The sequence below is a fragment of the Pteropus alecto genome, unplaced genomic scaffold, assembly GCF_000325575.1.
Source record: "Pteropus alecto unplaced genomic scaffold, ASM32557v1 scaffold72, whole genome shotgun sequence".
In the NCBI taxonomy this organism is placed as follows: Eukaryota; Metazoa; Chordata; class Mammalia; order Chiroptera; family Pteropodidae; genus Pteropus; species Pteropus alecto.
The window spans coordinates 24,251,280-24,278,638 of NW_006436811.1; the positions used below are offsets into that span (position 1 = coordinate 24,251,280).

At 34.4% G+C, this 27,359-nt stretch overlaps 1 non-coding gene across 1 annotated transcript; it reads left to right on the forward strand.

The window, feature by feature from the left end:
• On the forward strand, positions 1-27,087 carry LOC102895338. The gene is made up of 2 exons (XR_003046895.1): positions 1-57; positions 23,293-27,087. It is a non-coding gene; the product is annotated as an uncharacterized LOC102895338 (transcript).
• The last annotated feature ends 272 nt before the right edge of the window (positions 27,088-27,359 follow it).

Sequence of the window (27,359 nt, forward strand, 5' to 3'; positions counted from 1 at the left end):
CATCTGAGGTGCAGCTGAGGCGGTGATACTAGTGCTGGGGAGCAGCCGCAAATACAGGTAAAGCTTCCATCACTCACCTTCTACTCACCTTCTGCTGTAGGGCCCGGTTCCTAACAAGCCACAGGCTATACCAGTCTACAACACTGGGGTTGAGGACCCCTGGAGTAGATGATCCTTTAAAGCTCATTTTGTGGGTGGAGTAGATGATCTTCCTTTAGCTCTAACATTCTATGAGAGTTCTGTCTCATGAATGGGGCAGTAGGGGAAGAGATAAAGTTTAATATGAACCTCAAAATATTAGGAGTACAGTGTCTTCCTGATAAGAAATGGCATAGGAAATGCATAGAATATGTTTATTAACTGTTAAATAGACCAGATTGGCTAAACCAGGAATTTATATAGAAGTGTGAGAGGGGGTAAAACTAAAAAAAATGTAAAGTTAAATTAGAAGGTTAAACACTTTGGATTTGATCTTAGTAGTCTAGGACCGTGATCAAAATTGTTATAGAAATAATAATCCAGTGGTGATATGAAAGATGGCTTAGTGGCAATAGACCATAGTCAGAAGAAATAGTGTGATAATCTAGTTCTAATGAAGTATAAAAATTCTGAATTAGCATGATGTCTGTAGGAGCACAAAGAAAAGAACAGATTTAAATAATGTTGTAAAGAATGAATTAACTGAGTGGGAAAGGGAAAGGTCAAAAGTAACCTTGACATTTTGACACGAGTGAATAGAATTATGGAGGAATAGCTGGGGGAAATTATTTTAGCTTTGAAGATGGTAACCATCCAGATAGATGCAACTAATAAGAAATTAGAATATTTGAATAAAGCCTGAAACGTCAGTTTATGTGTGAATATAAAGACTCAGGATGATCTGCATAGTTCAGATTTGGAGAGTTGATGAAATCTTTTGGGTAGAGTATATAGAGAGAGAAATGAATGGATACAGCTGGGAATAAAAATTAGAAATGAATATGGCCAAGGATAGAACTTGAGAGTTGTAAGATATATAGAGACTTTATACTTTGCAGTAGGCTAGAAGGCATGGGGCATTTTAAGATTGGGAAAAGGAATGGGAAAAGAGTGGTCGATTTGTACTACCCAAAGTAAGTAAGTTGCTATTGTTGTTAATATTATAATTAATATTTCTGTATCATTTAAGTGATCACTTTCTAATGACACAAATGATTTGCACTTTTTCTCACGATAAGTTGCCATATAAAAACCTACTCTAAAATAGGGGCACATTGCCAATTGCTACACATAAATCTTGACCCTTAATAGATTGATGCTGTGAGCCCAAACCAGGGAACCCATCAAATGATATTTGTCCCAAGTAAGTGGAACTTCTGGATTTTGCCATCATTCCTTCCTCTGCAAACACCTTCTTCCCCAGATTGACACCTCCACTAACCAAAATTGTAATCAAAATCTGGGCCTCCAAGGTACAGAGCGTAATAGCTATGAGTCACTTTTTATAGCCCAGAGATTTTTTTCTGAAAGGGGAACATGTTTTTGCTGCATTGTAAAACTAGAAAATTACAGTGTAGTTTTCTTTTAGCTATCCCAAGACTGGAATTTTTTGTTTACTTTGCAGATGGAGTTGATGATCTCCCTTTAGCTCTAACATTCTGTGAGTACTTCCATCTAGTTGAGGGAAGAGGTAAAGTTTAATATGAATACTTCCATCTAGTGAGGGAAGAGGTAAAGTTTAATATGAATCTTGAAGAATCAGCAGCCTGTGATCTGCAAATCTTCTCTAGTTAAGATTTGGTAATTCTATCAAAATCTATAATCGAAGGAATCATTGTAATGATTTTTTTTAAGGGAGAGAGGGCAAAAGTAATTTAGCCAGCCAACCATTCTACTGCACACAGATAAAAGATATCAGCTGTCCCTGCATATTGATAAATCAATCTTCTGACAAGAACAAATGGGTTATTTGAAAGATTATATGACTGACCACTGAATGAAAAATATTCAGACCACCATGCAATTGCATGATGTTGACTTTCTAGCTCTCCTTTAGGAAAAAGTTAGATAATTAATTAGCAAGTAAACATTAGAGAGAAGGTACAGAAACTGATAAAATGTCTCTATACAACCAATGGAAGTGCCAACAAAGTTGGAATCTTCCTTTGTGTTACTTGAGTAATCTCTACATGCTATCTTTTATGAAATTATGTATGGTATATTAAAATGCATAGATTATACATTTATACACATTTCTAAGGAATGATCTTTATATAAAACCATATATAGCATACTTAATTTAAGGAATTTTTTTTAAAGATAATGTTTATTTTACATAGTTTTTCTCAGCCATTGTCTTCAGAACTTAAATCCCTGGGGAAAGATATGTGATCACACTGTAGGGTTTCCTTTGCTTTTGTTTCAACTTTGCCCTGTTATATGTTCTTACCTACTGTTTTCTTACGTGCTTATATTTTTCTGGCCTATAGTATGTATAAAAAGTTGTAAGATCTTTAATCCTTTTTTTTTTTTTGAAAAATCTAAGTATGTATATGAGTATACTTTCAAAGGAGATCAAACTGGTAGATATAGAATAGTTACAAAAGTAAAAATGTAGAGATGATATTTCTGTAAGAAATGTATCATGAAATTTTAATAGTGTGCAGAAATATGCCTTATATATTTGCCTTTTTATTTATTTGTTGCTTTGATGGTTATTGTTTATTATATTAAATTTTTTTCTTTGCCTAACAGGGAAAAGTTTCTTAAGCATACCTTTATGCCTTACCAGATCAAACTGAGTCTTTTAGTAGAATAATATCAATAATGGTAATGCTGTGCTATTAGACATCTGCATTTTAACGTGTATAAGAAAACTATAAATATATCGGTAAAGTTTAAGGTAATCAAAATATTTAAAAATAGCTTATTTCTAGTTGGTAAGATTTTAAGATGGTTCATACTAAACATACTATTTAAATAGATTTAACTTTATATTTTTAAAAGATTGAAACCTCTTTGAAAATAACAGATTTAATAGTCCAACTGTTTTGCCTTTTATTCTTATGGGAAAACTCTAATAAGAAACACCTATATTACCCTGATTTTTAATAAATTTCAGTTTAAATTAAGGGTCACTGCCATGAAATAAGTTCTTTAAAGCTGTGAGTCAATATAAGGTTACTGAGTATCTGAATCAAATATCAACAGCATATTATATTGAAGTCATGGTTTGGGAGGTCTAGCAAGAAAGCAACAGTTGGAAGTCTTTGGAAGTTTGATGCGTTTAATTACTTAATGTTGGAAATGTATTTCTCACACATGGTTGAAAACTATCTGAATAAGCTACTTAAAATAGATTATAGCTTGTAAATTAAGTACACTTGTAAATCATATATTCTGTTTTACTCAGAATGCTGAAATGTAATCACTGGCAGAATGGTATAGGTGGTTGTTTTTTGTTTTGTTTTTGTTTTCTCTAATATGTTTTTTTTATTTTAAATTTTTTAAAGTGATACAGTTATACAAATCATCAAGTGATCCCCCGATGTTTTTTGATGTTTTTGTTTTCTCTGTGCTTAATAAGTTTTAAGGTTTGAAAACATACCAAAATTGATATTTTAGGGAGAAATACAACAATGATTTATCATTTTTGTAGGTTTTTAAAATTTATTTATTTGTATTAAGATATAATTGGCATATAGCATGGTATTAGTTTTAGATTTTTTCACTTAGTAAACCTATCCAAGAGTAACATTGTAAACCTTTATTTAAAACATTTAGGAGTGTTATTTTTCATGAAACAATGATTTTATATATGTATATATTGCAAAATGATTACCAAAATAAGTTTACTGATGAGAACTTTTATGATCTACTATCTTAGCAACTTTCAATTATACAATGCAGTATTGTTAACTGTTGTCACCATGGTATATATTACATCCCCAGTACTTATTTATCTTATAACTGGCTGTTTGTACTTTTGACTACCTTCAGCAGTTCCTCCTTCCCCATGCTGAGACCTCACCCCACGCTGGCCTCACCTCTGGCAACCACCAATCTGTCCTCTAAGAGTTCTTTTTTCTTTTTTTTCCCTCAGATTCCATACATACGTGAGATCAGACAGTATGTGTCTTTCTCTGTCTGACTTATTTCACATAGCATAATGCTCTCAGGGTCCATCCATGTTGCTGCATATGGCAGAATTTTCTTCTTTTTTACAGCCTGATGTAATTCCACTTGTTTACTTTGCTTTTGTTGCCTTTGTTTTTGTTACCAAATCTGAAAAAATCATTACCAAATCTGAAAAAATCATTGCCAAGATATATGCCAAGCCCATATATCTTCTTCTAGGAGTTTTATGATTTCAGGTTTTACATTCAAGTCTTTAACCCATTTGAGTTGATTTTTGTGTAAGGTGTTAAGATTGTGATCTGGTTTCATTCTTTTGCGATGCCTATCTAGTATTCCCAGCACCATTTATTGAAGAGACTGTCTTTTCTCTATTGTATATTCTTGGCACCTTTTTCATAAATAAGTTGATGATATATTCATGGGCTTATTGCCAGGTTCTCTGTTCTGTTCCATTTATATTTGTGTCTATTTTCATGTCAATATCATACTGTTTTGATTATTATAGCTTTGTAATATAGTTTGAAATCAAAGAGTGTCATTCCTCCAGCTTTGTTCTTTCTCAAGATTACTTTGGCTATTTTGGGTCTTTTGTAGTTCCACACATATTTTAGGATTCTTTGTTCTATTTCTGTGGAAGATACCAATGGAATTTTGAAAGGGATTGCACTGAATCTGTAGATTGCTTTGTGTAGTTTGGGCATATTAACAATATTCTTCCAATCCATGAGCACAGAATAGCTTTCCATTTATTTAAGTCTTCTTCAGTTTCTTTTATGATTGTTTTACAATTTTTTAAATTGTTATCTATAAAAATATTGAAATAATAACACATCTCCATCTACTTCTGTACATTCACTCAGCACTGGCTTTCACATTTCCTTAATCATGGCCCTCAGTAACAAACACATTTTACATTGTGACACAGTGCATACACAAGCATAAATACACATAACTGAAACAAAGTTTCATGAAACAATAGTTGCACTTGTTATGTTGCTTGTATTATACTATTTTTATTGTTTTTTTTATTTCATTTTTAAATGCTCCTCTTGATCCACTAAATTGATTTTCACACCCAATTTGAAAACTATTATCCTAAAACATTTAACTCTAAGCAAAGTAAATTGAACTATCTCTTTAATATTTTGAAACAACTTTTCTCTTTCTGCTTTTCCAGTTTCCATCAGTGCTATGTAAGTGCTATGAAAATGAAATACTCCCCAACATGAGTTAGTAATGCTACTCCTTAACAGAGAAAGATAACATGGAAAAAAAATAATAAAGTGTATCTTTTGAGGAAGCATTTATTACTATTGTGCATATTAGAAATGTGAGGGCATACTTCTGTAATTTTGTTCATTCTGATTAGGCAGGGACCTCCCACAGAAGAAGCAGAGAGGGAAATTGGTATCTACTTAGCTATTTTAAAAGTGCAGTTTCCTGAGCTTGGGCATAAATTTAGGAAGATAATAGCAACACTTCTCAAAACTGAAGATGAAACATTTTATTTGACCCATACTTCTGAACCCTGTTGCAACAGAATGTTGTTCCCTCTCAGCACATTTTATAAAATGGCATTCGAACCGAACCGCTTGGTTCAAAGCAGTGTGGTGTGAAGAGCCTCTGGAGGGGGGCCGCCCAGGTTTGAAAAAAGAAAAAAGGAATTAGAAAAGAAATATGAGGACGCACTTCTGTAATTTTGTTCATTCTGATAAGGCAGGATAGCTCCCACCTTGTGAAAACTTAGAACAGAGATAGGGGCTCTTATAGTAGGGTTCAGACTAGATTGTGATTGCAAGGATTCTCCATTACTACAACAGGTTGCTGAGGAGGTTTTGGAAACTGATCTTTTTAAGAGGTTTGCTGCATCTGTGCAGGACAGTATTGATTCAGCTCTCCCTGTAAGATAGTAAAAATAAATGAAGATAACCATAATTATAGATATCTTAAAATCAATTAGTAAAATTACCCAAGAGAAACATCGTAAACCTTTACTTAAAACATTTAGGAGTGTTATTTCTCGTTTTCCTAGGAGTAACCCCTTAAAAATTAATAATTCATATGTGGAAATCCTACATATTAATAATTTAGTACATATTAGTATTTTCTTCTTTACTAGGTGTCTTTACAGTTCTGCATAAATGAAATCTTAGACTGTTTTTCTTTGTTTTTGGATGGAGCATTTGTTCTAAATACATCCATCCTTAGCTTTTCAGTGAGCATAACAAATACTATGTATTGCAGTAATTCAGTATTTGATTGTGCATACTAATCTGTTCTTCTCGTCTATGAAGACAGTAAGTGTTAATCTCATTAAAGCTGAACTCCTACACTTATTAGTTATGTATTTAGGGGCAAGTTAACATCTGCATCTCAATTTCATCATCTGTAATATAGGTGTAATGTAATAGCTAATGAGGAAATGAATGTAAAGTGTTTCTTTACATGATAACTGTAAAATCCTTGATGTCTGAAGTGCTAGTAGAGTATGTTATAGAACTTAGAGCATAGACACTGAGTGTCTTTGTGTCTTTGCCTTCCCCTGGAGACTCTGTTGGCTATAAATGGTGACAGTATGTTTTGTGGCTCATAAATAGTTGTGATTTTTAATATATTTTAAATGTAAAAAATACAAAACAATCAGGCATATAATAGTAAATATTTATTAAATAACATTTAATTAAAGATAATAATAGACCTTTATATAAATACTAAAAAACTGCATGAGATGAAGATAATTTTAATAGTCTTTGTAGATATATATAATAAGGTGTTGACAGAGCTTTTCAGTAAATTAATTCCAGAAGTTTTATCTGTCACTGTATAAAAGTCATCACTGTCAACATCAAATACTCAGGTTTAAGCCACTTCATTTACATAACATCGCCCTAGGCATTATGCAAAATAAGTACAAGATACTATCTTTGTCCTCCTGGTATGCCAGAATGTACTATAAATGAATATATATTTGACAGTATTGATCTATAGCAGCATCAGTATGCACAATCAAATAAAATACTGACTTACAGCAATTATATGTAGTATTTGTTATGTTCACATATGTAGAAAGAGAGAGGTTTTTTTAAATTTTTTGATTTCTTACGTTTCAAAATGTTTTTTCACCAAAAACATTGCTTTTACCAGGCTATCTTTTCTAAGGAATTTTGCATGCATTCTAACTCATCATAGAAGGTAAAAAATTTGTAAGACTAATGCCAAAAATCACGTACAAAAGATCCCTGACTTATAGTGGTTTGACTTCATATTTTTCCACTATCTGATGGTACAAAACTGATATGTACATTCAGTAGAAACCGTACTTTGAATTTTGAATTTTGATCTTTTCCCAGACTAGCAATATATGGTACAATATTCTCTTGTGATGTTGGGCATGGACAGCGAGCCACAGCTCCCAGTCAGCCATGTATTCACAAGAGTAAACAACCCATACTTTTCAGTGTATTCATTGTAGTAGATGAAATTGCCCAATTGTAGGCTAATGTAAGTGTTCTGAGCACATTTAAAGTAGGCTAGTCTGAGCTGTGATATTTGGTAGGTTAAGTGTCTTAAATGTATTTTTGACTTAGGATATTTTTAACTTATGATGGGTTTATCAGGAACAAGTTGAGGAGCATCTGTATATATTTTGTTATATTTAGTACATTTAGATCCTCCTTGGAAATGAAATCTTATTTTCTATTTGTATTTAGTTATAGAATTGCTTTAGCAGAATTATTTTAGAAAGCATTAGAAAAATAAACTGATTTATGAAAAATTGAGAAAACAATAGGTTAGCCCAGTGAAGGTAGCTGAGGTAGTTTTTTATGCAGCAGTAATTATCTATAATACTAACATTTAAAAAAAATATTTATTAAAAGCAAGTGATAAGCGAATGAATAATTGTATTTAACTCTTAAAAGGTGGCAATTGTTACAAATACCTACCATCTGCCCTCACAATTTATCTGTCCTGTGTTATTTTACTGTTTCTGTCCACACATGACTCACTGCATTTGTTAATTTAGGTCAGCAATTTTTAATGAACTGGAAATTTTGTTCAGTTTTTAAAAGATGACATCTTTTTTAGTACGCATGCTGGAATAAAGACAGCTGCAGGTTCTTTGACATAATTCCCACCGAGAAGTACGATCTATTTCTCCTCCCCCTGGATCTGGACTGGCCTGTGGCTACTTTGGTCAATAAAATATGGCAGAGGCAATGCTAAGCCAGCTTTGGGCCTAGTCTCTAACAGGACTAAGCACCTTCCACTGTGGTCTCCTGGAGCCCTGAGCTGCCATGTAAGAAGTCCAGCTGCCCTGCTAGACAACACATGAAGAGACTCTGAGAACTACATGGAGAAGAGGAGGGAGCTACCCTTTCAACAGTGCCCACCAGGCCTATGGTAAAGCCATCTTTGACCCCCGCCCAGTCCAGCCCTAGCTGAACACCACTGAGTGAGCCCATTAAGTGCCAATGGGAGCAGAAGAATCACTTAACTGAGCTCTGCCCAAATTCCTCACCCACACCATCACAAATAGATCACAATGGTTAAATCATTAAGTTTTGGGGTAGTTTTGTATACAGCAATAGTTATCTGGAAAAATAAAATATTTTTAGGTCAATGTTGTTACTTTAGAAACTATCTTGATAAAAGAGTACTGTTGATCCATTAGATTTCTTTGTGAAGATCTTTAAAAAATATTTTTCAAAGTAAGTGATAAGTAGATGAATGTATCTTAACTCTTAAAAGGTGACAAATTCATGCAAGCACCTACCATCTGCCCTCACAGTTTATCTGTGCTGTGTCGTTTTACTGTTCCTGTTCACATATAACTAACTGCACTTTGAAGATCACATTTAGTTTTATTAAGAATATAATGTTAAAGTTTAGTTTCAGCAGAAAATCTACACACGCCCTTTGCAACTACTTGTAATAATAGTCTGCACTGCCTCCTCCCCCTTCACTCTACCCACAGTGTATATTGTTCAAAAAAGTAGTTTACATATGCCATCTAATTTATGTTAACAAAAAAAGGTACGCCCATGTATTTGGTGGTAATTTGCTTCAATTTTGACATCCAGCACCTGGCACATAGAGAGCACCCAGTAAATGTTGAATTTATGAATAAAGGTTCCTTCAGGTCATTACATTCTATATTTTGGCCATTTTTCTCCCAAATTTCTGGAGACCCTATAAACTGCTAAGCAGTTTGAGCATTTTTGCATCTAATGCAAGGCATGATAAAGAGTCAAAAATAAAACACCATAGACAGTTTATCCAAAAATGCTTTTTCAGCCAGGTCACCGTGGACATGTTTGCATTGTTTCTGTGGCATTTTCACTATGGGCTGCATGGGAAAACTGTCCTTTGAAGATCATCACTTCATCAACTCATTCTCCTCCTTTGTATGCCTGTAAGTGTCAAGAATTGATTCCAGCACAAGAGATAAACAGGTACATAGGAAACATACACGGCCCTTGCCTTCCTGAGGTCCCGATGTAACTTCAGAGGTAGTACAGCAGCTGGCTTAAGGCAGAAACAAGACCTTATTTCAGGACTCCTGGTTCCGTTAAGAGTTCTTTATTATTTTTTTAATCCAACATTGTCTTACTAGGGCCTCAGAGCCATGGTTCATATCTAGTGACTTAACATTTGGCGCGAGAGCATATGAATGGGATAAAGAAAGATACTTCTGTTTAAAGAAGATGGTAAATTGTCAGCCTCTAATTAGAGGGAATAGTATCTGTCCTGTGTTTCTCATTAACAAGGATTAATGGTCTTCACGCTAGATGCTTAGAGTTGGCCATCCTTGAGGATGGAAGCCTCAGAGATAAGGGATAGCTCAGAGATAAGGGATAAGATATTAAATAAAAATTTTCATACTCTTTTACCAATATGTCACCACAATTAAGATTCTAGAACTGACTTACAGATGGTTTGAGAGAACTTAGAATAATTAGCATTTCTGTAGTATTTTACAGTATCTATATACTTTAATGGGTAATTCATGTTAGCTGCTTAGCATAGTATCTGGCACCTGTTAAACCCTCTGCTGATGCTAGCTAGCTATTATTAGTAAAGTCATCACAATCATCTTCCTTAATACCTAGGTATCACTAATATTTCTGTTTTGCAAAGAAGGAAACTGATGCTCAGAAAGATCACATGATAAAGCCAAGGAAGCAGAGCTGGGACTTACTTCCAGATCCTCTACATCCAAATCTACTTCTCTCCCTCTTATAGTTCATTCCATCTTGATTTTACCCAGTGACTAAATTGTGGTTGGCCTTGACTGTTAACATAGGGATAGACTTGATCTAGTCATTGTAGAGCCACATATTTTTCCGAGGTGGCAGGTTGGAGAAATGGGGAGAGGACTGTGTAAAAGCAATGTTTTAAGATAATTATTGTGGAGATGGGGCCAGTTAGAAGACTGTTGCATAGCTCAGGTATGAGTTATTTTGGAAATGAAAGGGTTTTTGTTGTGGGAATGAAAATGAAGGGACAGATTTTCAAGACATCCAATGAATTCTTGATCTGCTCATCCCTTGTAATCACTACTATACTAGACTTGTTACAGCTTCTCATCCCAAACCTAAGTACCACTAGAAACCGTTGAAGACTTTTTGCTTTCCACTCATTCTTCCTTGCTCCCACCATGATTTTCTATTACTTTTCTAACTTCTTTTACTTCTGTGTTGGCTAGAATCCTGTCAGAGTATCTGTAGCTCATCATTCTCCATTGGCTGTTACTGGGTACCATAATGTCTGCCAATAATGACAGTTTCCAGCTCCTTTCTTCATTGTGCATTTGTTTTGTTTTGTCTTTTCCATCTGTCCCTTATTACTTCTCCTGGTTCAAATGAAAAAATCTTTTTAGTAAATATCACCAATTAATTTTATGCCAGTTGAACCATCCAGTTACAGCATGTCATGTGTAATTGATGTGTTCATCTCCCCAAGCTCTTTATTGCTGGGAAAAAATGCTAATTCTATTGGTGTGATAACTTGAGCTTTCTAGAGAGCTGATAGAGATTCAGTGTTTTTAGGTTTTGTTTTTAAGTTTTATTTGCTGCTGTTTATATTTAGTTATTTGGAAATAAGAAATATTTTAAGATCTTACTACATGAGTTGAAAAATCTCCTGGGACAAATACTCTTTGTTAATTTTAAAAATTCCTAAAAAGTCTTAGCTCTTTATAGCTGTGATGAGTCTTTAAATCTTTATTCAGAAGTTGCTTTAAAAAAAGTATTTGTAATTGAACTTTAAGTACATACCAGATACATATGAATTTTAATTCATAAATATTTTTTGCCAAGAATTCAGAAATGAGAGAATGCTAAGAAGCATATCCTATAATCCAGATATGAATTTAGCTAGCAGTACAAATAACTTGCCAATTCCTGAACAATTAACTCAATTTAGTCTTCTCAAGTAGAATAGACAGACCTATTTCTTAATGCACAGGTTTCAGATTTCAACTCTCACTAAAGTTAAAATGCATATTTTATATCTGAACACCTTTTTTCCTTTGATAAATGAAACCCACGTGTTTCTCAGATATGTGTCCAAACTTGAATATTCCCTGCTGTTTAAATTATTAAGAAGAATCATACTTTGTTTACAGATTTTAAAATGATATATTTTTGGTGACTGAATGTACATTAAAATGCAGATTGAAATTTAGCTACACATTAAAGTTTCTAATATCAGTGGCTGCTTTTTTCTACATTATTCTGGATGTTGTACTTAAAAAAAAAAATAAGAGACTCAACTGGCTTATTCAGAGAATTTTTGCAGTTAGTTCGTAAATGACAAGGTTTTAGGCTTCTAGTTGCAAACACTTCCTTACAAATAACGCAGTTCTTGCGTGGATAATCTCTATTTCTAATAAATAAAAAGCCAGGTTAAATATAGTCATCGTTATTAAACATCATAGGACTTGCATAGAACTTTAAAATTGATTAGCAGTGTTTGGCTGAGAAACTGACCGATCGATTTAATCATGCCCTTATGTGACATAAACCCCATAACCAACATGCATGCTCACTCACTTTTTGTCTTGAAGGTTATTTTATGACTATTTTAATGAGGAAATCTTTTAGATAATTATTTATTGATTTTTTTTCTGTTTCAATTTATTTTTTATTGAAGTGCATACACTATGTAACCAAATCCCAGATGAAGATGTAGGACAGACAAATTTCAAGCAACACAGCATATTCCTGGATGTTCCATCCCTGATACTTCCATGCTCAAAGACCAACACAGATTAGTTTTACCTATAATTGAGCTTCTGGCTTCTGTCCTTCAACACTGTCTTTGTGAGATTCATCCATGTTGCTTGAGCAGTTGTTAATTCTTCATTGAAGTGCAGTCGTCTCCTTGTGCGAATATACCATGATTTTATTATCTGTTTTGTTTATGAGCATTTGGATACTTTCTGGATGGAGGTTATTAGTGTAATGCTACTATGTACATTCTAGTACATATCTTTTATATATACACTTTCTCTTGCCATATACCTAGGAGTAGAATTCTTGGGTCACAATTGCATATGTTCAGCATTAGTAAATACTGCCAAATAGTTTTCTCAAGTAGTTGTACCAGTTTACTCTTCACCAGTGCAAGTTCCAGTTGTTCCACATCCTGGCCAACATATGATATTGTCAGTTTTTAAAATCTGAGCTATTCTGATAACATTCTAGTAGTACCTCATTGTGATTTTAGTTTTTGTTTCCCTGGTGTATAATGATGTTAAGCACCTTTTCATATACTTCATGACTATTTGGGTATCTTCTTTTAAGAAATACCTACTCAAGTGTTTCATACATTTAAAAATTTTGTTTCCAAAAATATATTTTGTATAATTTCAGTTCTTTTACATTTGTTACAATTTTTATTTATAGCCAAAAATATGGTGTATCATAGTGAATGTTCCAGGTACACTTGAGAAGAATATGTATTCTGCTTTTGTGGGGTAGAGTGTTCTGTAAATGTTAATTAAGTAAAGTTTGTTGATAGCCTTCTGCACTGCCACATGATTCTCACCATTGGGCTCATCTTTCTGGCAAAGGGGGCAGAGAAAAAAAGAGAAGGAAAAACAGTGGGAATTTCTTCTATCCTCTTTAGACCTTAAGGAGCCCTTTTCCTATTTTCTATAGATAAAAAGATTTCTAATGAAATTTTAGCTGCTGGCACTGCCCACCACACCAGCTTTGGTAGGAACCCACTCTGGGTGAGCTGTGAAAGAAAAAAGAAAAAGGAGGATTCACACCTACACACACTCCAGCTCACAGGGACCGCTTTACCCTGATCTTCTGGTTAGAAAGATGGAATTTCTCCCAGAGTTTTGGCTGTATGCATACCAATGAGTGCCTACTGTCAGCGTAAGGCCAGAGAGAAAAGGGAAAAGCCAAGATACTCACCTCTATATGGGTCTTCTGTCCAGGTGTGTTTGACTCTCTTCCCCAATCTGCCTGCTTTAGTTTTCAGAGTTCTCTAATAGTTGTTTTTTTATTTTGTTTTCAGTTTTTAATTATAATCATTGGGTAGTAAAGGCTTTAGTGGACTTAAAGCATCTTGGCTACACTACTAGTTCTCATGTGGCTTTTTAAAAGAAGAATTTAAAGTAATTTTAGATTTTATAGCAAAATTGAGAGGAAGATGGAGAGATTTCCCATATACCACCTGACCCTACACATGCATAGCCTCCCCTCTTATCAACATCCTGCATCAGGGTGGAACATTTGCTACCACTGATGAACCAACACTAACACAGCATAGTACCAGAAGTCCCTAGTTACCTTAGAGTTTACTCTTGGTGTTATACATCCTGTGGATTTGGACAGCTGTTAAATAGCATGTACCCATCACTGTGGTATCATAAAGGGTATTTTCACTGCCCTAAAAATCCTCTGTGTTCCACTTATTCATCTCCCCACCTCCTGGCAACCACTGATCTTTTTACTGTCTTCATAGTTTTGCCTTTTCCCGAATGTCATTTATTTGAAATCATACAGTATGTAGCCTTTTCATACTGGTTTCTCTCACTTCGTAATGTGCCTTTAAGACACTTCCCTGTCTTTTCATTGCTTGATAGCTCGTTTCTTTTTAATGCTGAATGATATTCCATTGTCTGGGTTTATCCATTCAACTACTGAAGCATATCTTGATTGCTTCCAAGTTTTGACAATTATGAATAAAGCTGCTATAAACATCCCTGTGCTGGTCTTTGTATGTTTTGCCTTTTCCCGAATGTCATTTATTTGAAATCATACAGTATGTAGCCTTTTCATACTGGTTTCTCTCACTTCGTAATGTGCCTTTAAGACACTTCCCTGTCTTTTCATTGCTTGATAGCTCGTTTCTTTTTAATGCTGAATGATATTCCATTGTCTGGGTTTATCCATTCAACTACTGAAGCATATCTTGATTGCTTCCAAGTTTTGACAATTATGAATAAAGCTGCTATAAACATCCCTGTGCTGGTCTTTGTATGGACATAAGTTTTCAACCTAAATACCAAGGAATTCTGTATCATATAAGAGTATGTGTAGTTTTGTAAGAAAACACCAAACTCTCCTAAAGTGGCTGTAACATCTTGAGTTTTCACCAGCAATGAATGAGCATTCCCGTTGCTCCGCATACTCCTGAGCATTGGTGTTGTCAGTGCTCTGGATGTTGGCCATTCTAATAGATGTGATGACATATAACGTGGAGCATCTTTTCATATGCTTATTTGCCATATATGTATCTTCTTTGTGAGGTGTCTGTTAAAGTCTTTGGCTCATTTTTTAATTGGTTAAAGTGAAGTTTCTTATTGTTGAGTTTTAAAACTTTTTTTGTGTATTTTGGATAACAATCCTTTATCACATGTTTCTTTTGCAAATATCTTCTCCCTCAAGTAGCTTTTTAATACATTTAACGTGTCTGAGTTACATTGTCATGATAAGTTGGTCTCTATACAATCAAACTATTAGTAGTTTGTTCTTCTAATACAGTGCCAGCTCTTAATATCTATGAAAGCAGATTATTTTTCTTTACATTGGTATGGAATATCCCTGAAGCTTTGAATATATTTTTAGCATCAATACTCTCCTTACTTAATTTTTACATTACATTTACAATTTCTCTGTTCTTCAGTATGCATTCTGAAACCAAGAGAAAGTCAAAACAAAGAATTGTGGGTTTTTTAATCTATTCAAGCTAAATTAGCAGAAATGCCCTTTTAAGATGAAATATTTAGTCATTTCAAAACAAGTCAGTTTAGAGGAAGAGGGCAGCCATATTCAGCTCATGTTTTCCTTACAAGAAGTATTGATGTTTCATGCTAGCATTCTGTGGTACGAGCCTTCACCTTCCAGCCAAAAACAGCCCTCTTTCTTCAGAACTGTCATATTACTGTATTGAAAGATTAACAATATCAATCTTAGGGGTGGGAAACAGGCACTCTTAAGCACTATTGGTTTTATTATAAATTTCTAGAAGTCTGTTGAGACTCTGTGTGTGTGTGTGTGTGTGTGTGTGTGTGTGTGTGTGTACATATACATGCACACAGCAACCTAATGAACGAACCTAGAAATGTGATTTTTCTGGTTCATAGGGCATGCTACACACACAAACATGTTATACATACCTCTGAGACAGAAATCACATTTATAGATGTAGTTCATCAGATTGCTGTTTATGTTAGTGAAAAAATGAGGGGCTGGGAACCCTTCATATGCATTAATGAGGAAAGAGTTATTAAATATGGTAGTTACAATCATAGATTCTATAAGATAAAATACTACCTAGCCATTAATATAATATGTATCATACATTTAAATGGAAAGCTCCATGATATTCAATGAAAATTGAAGCTACTGAACAAAATTGGTATATTCTTATAAAAATTTATATCTATGTTTATATAAATATGCATAGGAAAATAGTCTGAAAGGCTATACACCAAAATAGCAGTAGTAAATATTCTCCTGGAGGTGAAATTATGAATGTTTTTCCTTTTCCTCTCTACTTATTTAAATATTGCCAGCGATTTTTTAAAAATCACTATGTATTATTTAATTTGAGAAAGGAGAGGAGGAAGAAAACATTTTTATTTTGGAGAAAAGATTTCTATGTTCTAAAGGGTAAAAGAACGAGAACCTATGAGAAGGGACAAGATGTTACAGGTCACAGCTCATTCATTAGACAGGGATAAATTTAACACTGATTTTTTTAACACTAACATTTAACAGAACTGACAAAAAGGACAAAATGGGTTGTCTGAGATACGAGTTCTGAATCACTAAAGATGTGCAAACATAACCATTTAGTAAGGTTGTCATGAAAGTGATTGACATTTTGCCTTAACTCTCTTGGTAGATGAGATTTTTAACAACGGATGGAAAGTTGAACAAGGGAACCTATAAAAATCTTATAGATTCTCATTTTTGGATTCAAAGAGAATTGTATTTGAAGCTGCTTGTGAAAAAGTGACTAAGAAAACAGCATGATAAAATGCATGTGAAGGATGGCCTTCTCTTAATATGCTATAATACAACATCCTCAAAAGGAAGTTAAACTGGCAGTAGTTGTATCTGTCTCCAACTTACTGATGAATAAGTGAAGGGTAGAAGGAATTGATTCTGGACTTGCTACAATATAACATCATGATTTATACACATACAATTTTGTTTAAGGTCACAAAGTAGTAGATTAGGCCACTGATTCCTAAACTTTGCCAAATTTCACAGTTAGTCTTCAGTGTTTATAGATATAGATATATTATATAGTTTTAATTGGGTCTTAGGTTCTCATCCCACAGATTCAGATTGAGTAGCTCCGGAGTAGGCCCTGGGCATCTGTATTTTTTTAAAATTCTCAAGCTATTTTGTTGATTAGCCAAGTTTAGACACAACCAGAATAAAATACACATATATACATATCAGGATAGTTAACAAAAAAGGAGGAAACAACATAAGATTTATTAATAAATTCATCAAATGCTTTTAACTATATTTACAAAGCTGCCTCACTGAGAAATCCATCAACATTCTACAGTGTGTTATTCCAGCCAGTATTTCTTATGTTTTATTCAATGCATTAAGCAGAGCTGCTTAAAAGAACTGGTTTTACTTATTAATACATTATGTAATCATGCTCATGACTACACTAAGCAATATAAAAATTCATGTTTCTAAAACAAGTGTTTGTCCATAGACTATAAACAAATATAAAGTTATCTGTGCTGCGGGAGCCACTATATGGCCTTTGTCATGCTCTTATGGATTATATCAAGGAAGAGGTGCTAAAGTTAATGAGAAACCAGCTGATGTTTAAGATGTGAACAAGGCGGTATCCTGCTCATTATCAGGTTAATAATACATAAATTGAATATTTTTAGAATTTTATATCTTCATCTTCATTTCCAAATGATGTGTTTAGGAAAGGGAAAAATACGAAGACATCTCATAAAACTATTAATAAATATAGATCATGAAATGAAAGTAACTGCCATCAGTAACCAAATGCCTAGTCTTCCTCAACGATATAGTTGGCCCTGTCGTAAATGCCGCATTTGTCTTCTGAGGCCACTTCTGCTACCTAGATTCCTAAGTTCTAGTTAGCCTCAAATGAGCAAGTTTCCTACACTGCAGGATTTCTGGCTCCAGGAGTTGCAGTAGGTTATACAGATGGAACCCACAGGCCATTTGCTACCCCTTGAACCTTTACCCACGTTCCCGCCAGCTTTCGTGTCGTCTCGTACGTACCTGCCTGGAATGCTCTTCCCCCAGATTCCTGCTTGGCAAATTCCCTTACTCCCTTCACGTCTTTGCTCATGTGCCACCTTCCCAATGAGGCCTGCCCTGGTCATCTCATTTCAAATTGCACCTGTACCCCCAACCCCCTTCCTGATCTACATTTTTTTCTGTTGCACTTAACACCTTTTAGTAAACCTGTAATTTACTTATGTTTGTTTATTGTCAATGCCTCTCTATTTCCGCTAGACTATCATCACTGTACAGGCAGATGTCTTTGTTTAATTTATTGATGTATCAAAGGTACCTAAAATAATATCTAGTGCATAGTAGGCTCGTATCAAATAAATATGTTAAATGGATGTGATACATTGCTTGTTTATTACTAGTTATTTATGCAGTGGCAGGCAATTTTCAGTAGAGCCTTTAATATTCACATAGTTAAAACCATCCCTTCCCAGGCAAGAAAAAGCTAAAGGAATTCATCACCACCAAACCAGTATTACAAGAAATGTTAAAGGGATTTCTTTAAAAAGAAGGAAAAAAAACAAAAAATATGAATTATAAAATGGCAATAACGATTTGTCAACAATTTAAGTGGATTAAATACTCTAAAGACATAGGGTGGTTGAATGGATGCAAGGGCAGGGTCCTTACATATGTTGCCTACAAGAGACTCACTTTAGATCGAAAGACACACATAGGTTGAAAAGGATGGAAAAAGATATTTCATGCAAAGGAAATGAAAAAAAAAGCTGGGGAAGCAATATTTATACCAGACAAATATACTTTAACATAAAGGCTATATAGCAAGAGATGAAGAAGGACCCACTAATTCCACTTCTAGGTATTTATCCAAAGAAACCCCAAACACTTAATTTGAAAAGACATGCAATCCATATGTTCATTACAGCATTATTTACAATAGCCAAGATATAGAAGCAACCTAAGTGTCCATCTATAAATGAATGGATAAAGAAGTGGTACATGTATACAATGGATTATTACTCAACCATAAAAAAGAATGAAGTCTTGCCATCTGCAACAACATGAATGGACATAGAGGGTATTAGGCTAAGCGAAATAAGTCAGAGAAAGACAAATACCATAGGATTTCACTTATATGTGGAATCTAAAAAAATAAACAGAACAGAAACAAAACTCCATGGATACAGAGTATGTTTTGATGGTTGCCAGATGGGAAGATGGTTGAGGGGACAGATGAAAAAGGGAAGAGATTAAGAAGTACAGGTTAGTAGTTAAAAAATAGTTATCGGGTATAAAGTATAGCATAGGGAATATAGTCAGTTATATCATAATGACTATATGGTGTCAGATGGGTACTAGATTTATCAGGGGGATCACTTTGCTAAATTATATAAACGTCTAATCACTGTTGTACACCTGAAAGTAATATAATATTGTATGTCAACTGCAATTGAAAAATGAAATGTAAAAAAAAAACAACTGTGCCACATTTTTGTGTTTGAACATTATTGTCAGTGAAATGGAACTACCTCGTCCTGAGTACTTTCTTTCTGCCTGTGAGTCAGCACTCCAGCAGTACCTGCTCTGCTGGTAGAGTCGAAAATCTCTACTGCTTGATGTTTTGGCCCCACGGAATCTGATGAGATTTCCCCCTGTGTTTTCACCTTACTCCTAATGGACACGTTAATATCTCTTGTAAAAATCAGCCTGTTGGATGTTGTTCTTAGAACAGTGCTAAGCTTTCAGCATTTACTCAGTGAAAGACATGTGTTGATTATGGGAGTGACCCACTATGTTCTCATTTTTAACTTCAGAGTTTAAGAACACCTTAGAAATTATCTAGTCTGGTTCATTTTATAGTTCAAGAAACTGAGGAACCAAGAGATGAAGTTAATTTTCTAAATTCACAGAACTAGCTAGAGGCAGTTCTGGGCCCAAGTACTTGGTCTGGGTTTCTGTTTGGTTATTTGTTTGTTTGTTTGTTTGTTAATATACCATATTGCTACAGCAGAGAACAAGACCAGTTCCCTCATGCTGTCTTCTATTCTGTCATTACAATGCTTTGCTTCTTCCCTTTTCCTTCTGTCTCCCTTAATGAGGGTCCAGGTTTCTCCAAATCTTCACCTCCACATATAGGACCTGGTCCATAATCTCAAATCAAAGCCGCTTCACATGACCTTCCCCACAGATATCTGCATTTGGAGAAGGCCGTTCTGCTTTTCTTGTTCCTCATTACTGTGATGTCAGCACCAGGGACTAGAGAGGGATAGGCTGACGTAAAGTGGCTGCTTTATTTCTTTTAATTCCATCTTTTTCTCTTTTGGCTGTCTGTACCCCGACCCTACCAGCACCCTGACTTGGTTCACTTCTCCTTAGGAGCACCCCACCTCCCTTGATCAGTTTCTCTTGCTTCTTGACACTTACTGAAGCTGCGATCTCAAATCAGTGGGCAGGAGGGGAAAGAAACACTGCCCTGCATTTATCTAGTAATTGTTTTCTTCTACATTATCTCCTTGGACCTTTTCAGCAACCTTGTGTGTTAGGTGGGGACAGATATTCTTATTCCCTTTTTTACTGACAAGCAAATGAAATACTAGTAGAGTAAATGATTCACTCAGTCTTGCATCCTCTCCGTGGCAAGAATAGAAACAGCCTCCCAATCCTAGTTTAGAGTCTTTTCTACTGTCCCATAGTTCAGTGTTAACAGAGAGACAAAATGTATCACCGACTGGTATTCTGAAATATATGTAATATCTTCTTTCCTGAAGATCTCATTGTCTTTTAAAGTCTTCTGAGGATATTAATCTGGATTTCTCTAGCATCTTTAACATCTTGGTTTCAGAAAAGATCACTGACTGTTTAGTGATATGATGGACAGATTCTCTGATAGTCACTGCATTGTCATTTAACAATTATAAAATGCTGTTACACGTGGACCTATGTTTGCAGTGTTTTGTTACCCTTTTGAGAATCTATTAGTAAGATAATGTATTCAGATTCTTGATTCAAACAATGTGTCGTACAACTTAATGATTTGATATTTTTATAAATTTTGAAAATCTACCTATTTGTAGTTTTTAATTAAAAGTGAAAGAAATATTTCTTTACATATAAAACACAATACAGTATTTAAACTGAAAATATTCATTAAAATATTTATTGCTTAACTAATAGTACAAACTGATGTTTTATTACTTCCTTTTTATAAAGTATTGCAAACAGATTGAAATTAATGTTTAACTTAATTAAATTCAACCAATACCTTTTACCAAATTGTATTAATGTTCATGTTACTTCACTGCCAAACAAAGCTTTTTAAAGCACATTGTGATATATACTTATAAGAAAAGTGAAATGCAGTTATACCTTTTTGAGTAAAACAAATGAGGAACGGACATTGTCCTGACGTGACTGGCAGTGTCAGCTCCTTGCTAAGCTGCTCTGTACAGTTGGTCAAGGGTGCCTGTATGCGAAGCAGCTGATGTGTAATGTTTATAACGCAGCTTCATTCTCACTGCCATTTGTCCACCCAGAGGCCTAGGGGTACACTTAATAGATTGTATGTAAGAGTCCTGGAAGAGATGTAAAACCCTGGTGTCATATGTCCAGAGCGCTCAGTATAATCTGAGCCCAGAAAGTATAAGGCCCAGTTGACATACAGTAAATTCGTATAAAGTTCTTTGACATAAATTAGAGTTGTCCAAATCCATTTCCTGTAAAATGGTAATATCCAAATTCTAGATTTACTGTAGATTTGTTATCTCCAGCCCTTTTTAAGTTATTTTTATGTTTCGGATTGCTAAATGGCACACTGCCTGGAGTATGCCCTCATGTTGAGACCACTCTCAGTTTGATCTAGTGCTAAAGAAAAAAGTGAGACTCTGTTGGGAATATGGTTTGCTTTACGAGTTAGGGTGAGTCGAGAGAACGGTCTAGACACGATGATGAAATTGTGGAAGTATTGTTGCAAACATTGACTATCTGCCTGTTATTGAGTTTCCTGAATGATAATTCTGTATGAATCCTGCCTTGGTAAAGTCCTGACAGTGTGGTAGCCTCCTAACAGATTAGCTATGTCCAGTCACATTTGTTACCACTTGTGTGCAATTTTGCAATTTCTTTATAAATTAGAGATTCGTTCTGCTTAGGGGAAAGTACACACACACACACACACACACACACACACACACATTGATTTATAATAAAATGACAAAAAGCTTTTTAAATGATTAAAGTAAAAATGATAGCCTTATGAAAATATAGTTTCAACATTTCTTAGAACCAGCATAAATAAGAATAGTAAATATGTAAAGTAGCACCATGTATTTTTATACTGTGGGTAACCGTTGTAGAAAAAAATCATCTTTAGGTTCCCAAATGATTTAGGATCTTCTTTCTTTGTTCTTTTCACATCATTTGTTATCTTTATTAGTTGAGCTTTGTCCAAACATTGTTTATTCAGAGACACCTTATCTTAGTCTGGTCTGGCTGCTATAACAAAAATAACATAGACTGAGCAGTTTAAACAACAGAAATTATTTCTTATAGTTCTGTAAGCTGGAAAGTCCAAGATCAAGGCTCTGGCAGATTCAGTGTCCGGTAAGGGTGTGCTTCCTAGTTCATAGACTGTTATCTTTTTTCTGTGTCCTCCATGGCAGCAGGGGCAAGGGGGTGTTTATAAAGGCACTAATCTGGTTCATGACCTAATCACCTCACAAAGCCCTGACCTCCTAAATATGACCACATTGGGGATTAGATTTAACATGTGAATTGGGGGGCGGAGAACACAAATATTTAGTCTATAGCACACCTATTGTTAGAAAGGAAAAGAAGTGATAAAATCAAATAAAGCTAATGATTAAAATGTTCACTCTTTGTCAGGCTGAAAAGAACAATAATTGTCTTTTAACTGGCTAACGGTTTTATAAAGGAATAGAGTGTACTTTTATTTAATGATTTCCATCCCAATTATTTCTACCAGCTTTTTTCTTATTTAAGAACTCTTAGAACATGACCATTTCTTTATATTATAGAGCATAGTAGAATGCTGACAATTTTAAATTTACTCAGTAAGGCTATTACCTCATCAACTGAAATTTTGAGTAAGCATCTCTTATAATGAAAAAAAAGTTTAAATTAATTCATCTAAGAGGATTTACTCAGAATAATTTTATAAATGTATCTGGAAAGGTAAATTGATTTTAAAAGATGCATAATTGATGAATTAAAAACATCATGTTGAAAAATCCATTTGCGATCCACTATGAGAGCAGCTTCTGAATGCCCTCAGGTAGAGGTCAAGCCAGTGGAGCAAATAATTTTTCATGCAACTAAAGAGAATATTTGTAGTAGAACATAGTGAAAAAAAGAGAAAATACATTTTACTTGTTGAACTTTGTGCTAACTTCTCCAATATATGTGTGTTTTGTTTATTCTCTCATAGGTATGAGAAAGTGCCAGTCATCTTGGTTGGGAACAAAGTGGACCTGGAAAGTGAGAGGGAAGTGTCATCCAATGAAGGCAGAGCCCTTGCTGAAGAGTGGGGCTGCCCCTTTATGGAGACTTCTGCTAAAAGTAAAACCATGGTGGACGAACTCTTTGCAGAAATTGTGAGGCAAATGAACTATGCTGCGCAGCCTGACAAAGATGACCCATGCTGTTCTGCATGTAACATACAATAGCATTCAAAAATGGCTATCCTGGACAGGATTTGACCAATATCATAGGTGATACAAACCTCGTCTACTCGACTGCGGAGTTTGCAGGATGTGTGGTGTGAATCTACAGTGAAATAGCAGCCCTTATTCAGAATTCAGCAGTGATTGTCAGTTGATATCTCTGAGTAACATTTGGGTTCAGTAACTACAGTTTTCACCATTGTCCTCAGTCTCCTATGTGCACCTGCGACTTTAAGGCATAGCCAATCGATCTACAGGGTGATCTCCTTTGAAAGCTGTAGTGGCATTGTAGCTGAGTTGACAGAAGCAACTCTTGTATAAATTACAAATAACCACGAGAGCGAAACCAGAACAATTCCTATGACCACTTACAATTAAAATATTTTGTCTTCTTTAAAAAAAAATAGGTAACTGAGAAATATTTTCCTACGAGAATACTGAATTTCAGGAGTTAAGATAGTGCTTCTAACCAATGTGTTCCATCGAGTAAGATAATAATGGCTGACCTGCCAACAGCATTACAGGGAGAGATTCTTTGCTCAGCTGACACATTTCTGTTTTTCAAAATTGATGCTTAATTGTAGATGTTATCCTAATTTGTGACATGGAACTAACTCATGCAGCAGTCCTTAATAGAGCAAAAGTCAGATCAGGTTGTGTAGAAATACAGTCTGGCTTTGGAATGTGTTAAATCACCTGCTTTGTCACAAAATGGAGGCTCTCACAAGGGTTTGATCTGAATTAAAACCCCATACCCACCCTCTGTTAACCAAGCAGGTGTGGTCTTTATTACTTTACTGAACAAAAAGGAAGCAACACTGATGCAAAGAGATTGCCCAGCCTTACTAACAAGACATGTTCTAGTAGATTAACCAGTACCATCATGTAAGGAAAATGAAGCCATGTTGCATCCACATGTTCCCGTTTGCAGAAACCTCATAGGACAGTACAAATATCTTGCATTTTGATGTTCATTAAAGCAACAAATTCCTTCTTGCCTTTAAGGGCTATGGTTGTGGTGTGATTCTTGGTTAACCTGCTTTCAAAATCAAGTTTTCTGTAGTGGAGCTTTATTGCAGGCATTTTTTAAAAAATTGAATAACCATGTGATATAATTTGGGCTTTAAAGTAGAATATAAATCATAGAATGGAAGGTAAGGGACAAAAAGAAACCTTTTATCTTTAATTTTCCTGGAGAATTATATAAAGATTTTCTTATAACAATTTTTCCCTGATTACTGAAGTGGCAAATAAAACTAGAGAATATTTTGTTTTGAAAAGGTGCTCACGCTCTGATATTTTTGGTCTTTATAGCCGTGAAGTAGTTATTATTTGCATGAGTAATGGCACAGGAAAAACCTATTCATAAGTTTTACAATCAGGCGTAGAAGGGTTTTTAACTAACTTCAGAGTTATAACTGCTTAAGAGAGAGTATCTTGAGCAGGTCCTCTGGAGATAAATTTGGCCTTCAGAACTGTAGTATCACTGAGCCTGTGATCTACACACCGCCCCACACTTTGTTGGTTTCACACTCTTGTGCAAATAACTTCTGGTCTTATGTGTGTAACTGAGAAGAGTGTATGTGCACATGTGTGTTTATTGTTCCTAAGAATTTGGCACAAGTTGGAGATAATTGCCTACACTGAGAATCTGTACTGAAGAATATAGTGTATCAAGAACATCTTTTTCTTTTAAATTATTTAAATGTTTATTTTACATTATTGAAATCATTGGTAGCCACCACCACCCCCCCCCACCCCAAGTGTTTAGTAAACTGGCATTAAGCTTAGAGGATAGAAAAAAGGCAGATAGTAACTTTTCATAGATGAGAAAACTGAAATGTGGGTGAAAGCAAGCCATGGTTGTCACAAGTCTTCGAATTGTGAATATTTGCATTCTTCAGTATAGGTTGTTTATACACCCTAATGATGCAGCACCTTGTTTATAGGACAAAAAGTTCTAACCAATTTTATTGAAACAAATTTCATTATGTAAAAATTGATTTGATTCAACATGTAGAGAAATCAAAGATTCAAGAAGAATGATTTCTCTATTGAAACAGAAATATTTGTTAGTGAATTGGTTGAGTTTTGAAGCCTCTAACTTCTCAAAATGATTCTGTTTTTTAGAATTTCATATTTAAGCAATTTATGACAACTAAAATATATTAGAAACATCTATAAAGATTCTACAGTTTCACATTATGGATTGCTATACAGACAAGAAAAATAATATGAAAGGTATGGCAAAAATATAAGGTGGAAAAGATTGTCTTAAAATTGGGGTTTTAGTTAGAAGTGTTTGTGTCAGACAATATATTGGGCTTTTACTGTAAAGATATTAATAACTGACTTGGCTGCTTAATCACAGTATTTCCACACAGCCCTACATATTTAGTGACAAAGCATCAAAGATATCCAGAAACGGGGAAACCCTTGTGTGCTCTTACTGTTGGTATTTCATGTGGTATGAATATAATTCAGCTTGAATGAATGTGTTTGTTGAGATGTTAATAAAAAGCTTAAGAACAGAAAGATTGAATTTGTTGGCACATGAAATAATAGTGGCTACAGAGAAAAGTTGGTGACCTTGTGTCGCTATTTATTTTATGCCCTGATCAGACTAGCAACTAGATAAGTGAAAGTTTTTCTAACATGCCTTAAAAACATTATGGTTTGATCCAAAGACCCACTTTTTTTTTTTTTTTAGCTATTATGCTAAGGTTTTTGTTTTGTCTTATTTTACTTTTATACAAAGGCAGCATTTGTTAAAGTTTTTTCTTTTACGTTGCAACTTTTGGTTCTTTTAAACTGTGATAGTGATGGTAACTGATGCCTTTAATTTTGTTCAACTTACACAAAACGAGCCAGCATTTGATCAAAAGTATTACATAAAATCTTTCTTAAACTGTTGAAAGGTGCTTTGATGATTTTCTCCTTTGGTTTGTAGAATTAGGACTGAACTTGACTCTAATTGCTACAGTTGCCATCATTTTTTTGTGGTAAAACTACTGATAATATTTTGCTTTTCTACATAAAGAAATGTTGCCTAAGGAGGTCTATTTGTTTTCAAGAGTTGTCCGCTGGGAATGTTGTCTATGTATGTATGAATATGGAAATGTTTGTTTTGTTTGTTGCTGTTTTTTTAGTTTTTGTTCTTCTCAGTAGTCTTGTGTTAGCACTGAGTAAGCTTTAATTGTCTCCTTAGCCAATCAAATGATAAAGACTATGGGGGGGTCTATTTTTTTTTTAATTAACATGTCATTGTGCATCTATTAAATCTTGATCAGGGTTTCAAGAATGACTGCGGTGGGTTTTGGATACAGATTTATCATTATTGATTTGGGGTTTCCCAGAGATAAATATAGTTCACAGTTAATTGTTGAGCTCTAATACAACTGACCATTTAAAATTGAACAGCAGTTTATTGTTTTGTAACAATGTCAGCTGTTAAACCTTGACATTTCAATTAAAACACAAATTGTAGTTATAACTCAATGCAAATTCAACAGTTGTATTTGGAGTTAAATTATTTTAACAAATAAATTTATTTAATGAAATTTCCTCTGGATTTTATTTGATTTTGTACGTATGTTTGTGAGTGAAGTATATTTAATATATCCAAAACAACTAGAAATTGCCACCAAATGAATTGAATGCTCCTCATATGGAAATATTCAAGCTGAATAAAATTTAGAATTTGTCATATAAAAAAGGAAGGTTAGTAGATCATTTTCATACCCTTTAAAAATAAAAACGATTTTAAAATCAGTAATCACAAATATCAACCTACAGTTTTTTATATTTTTGAAGATAGCTTACTAATTTGAAG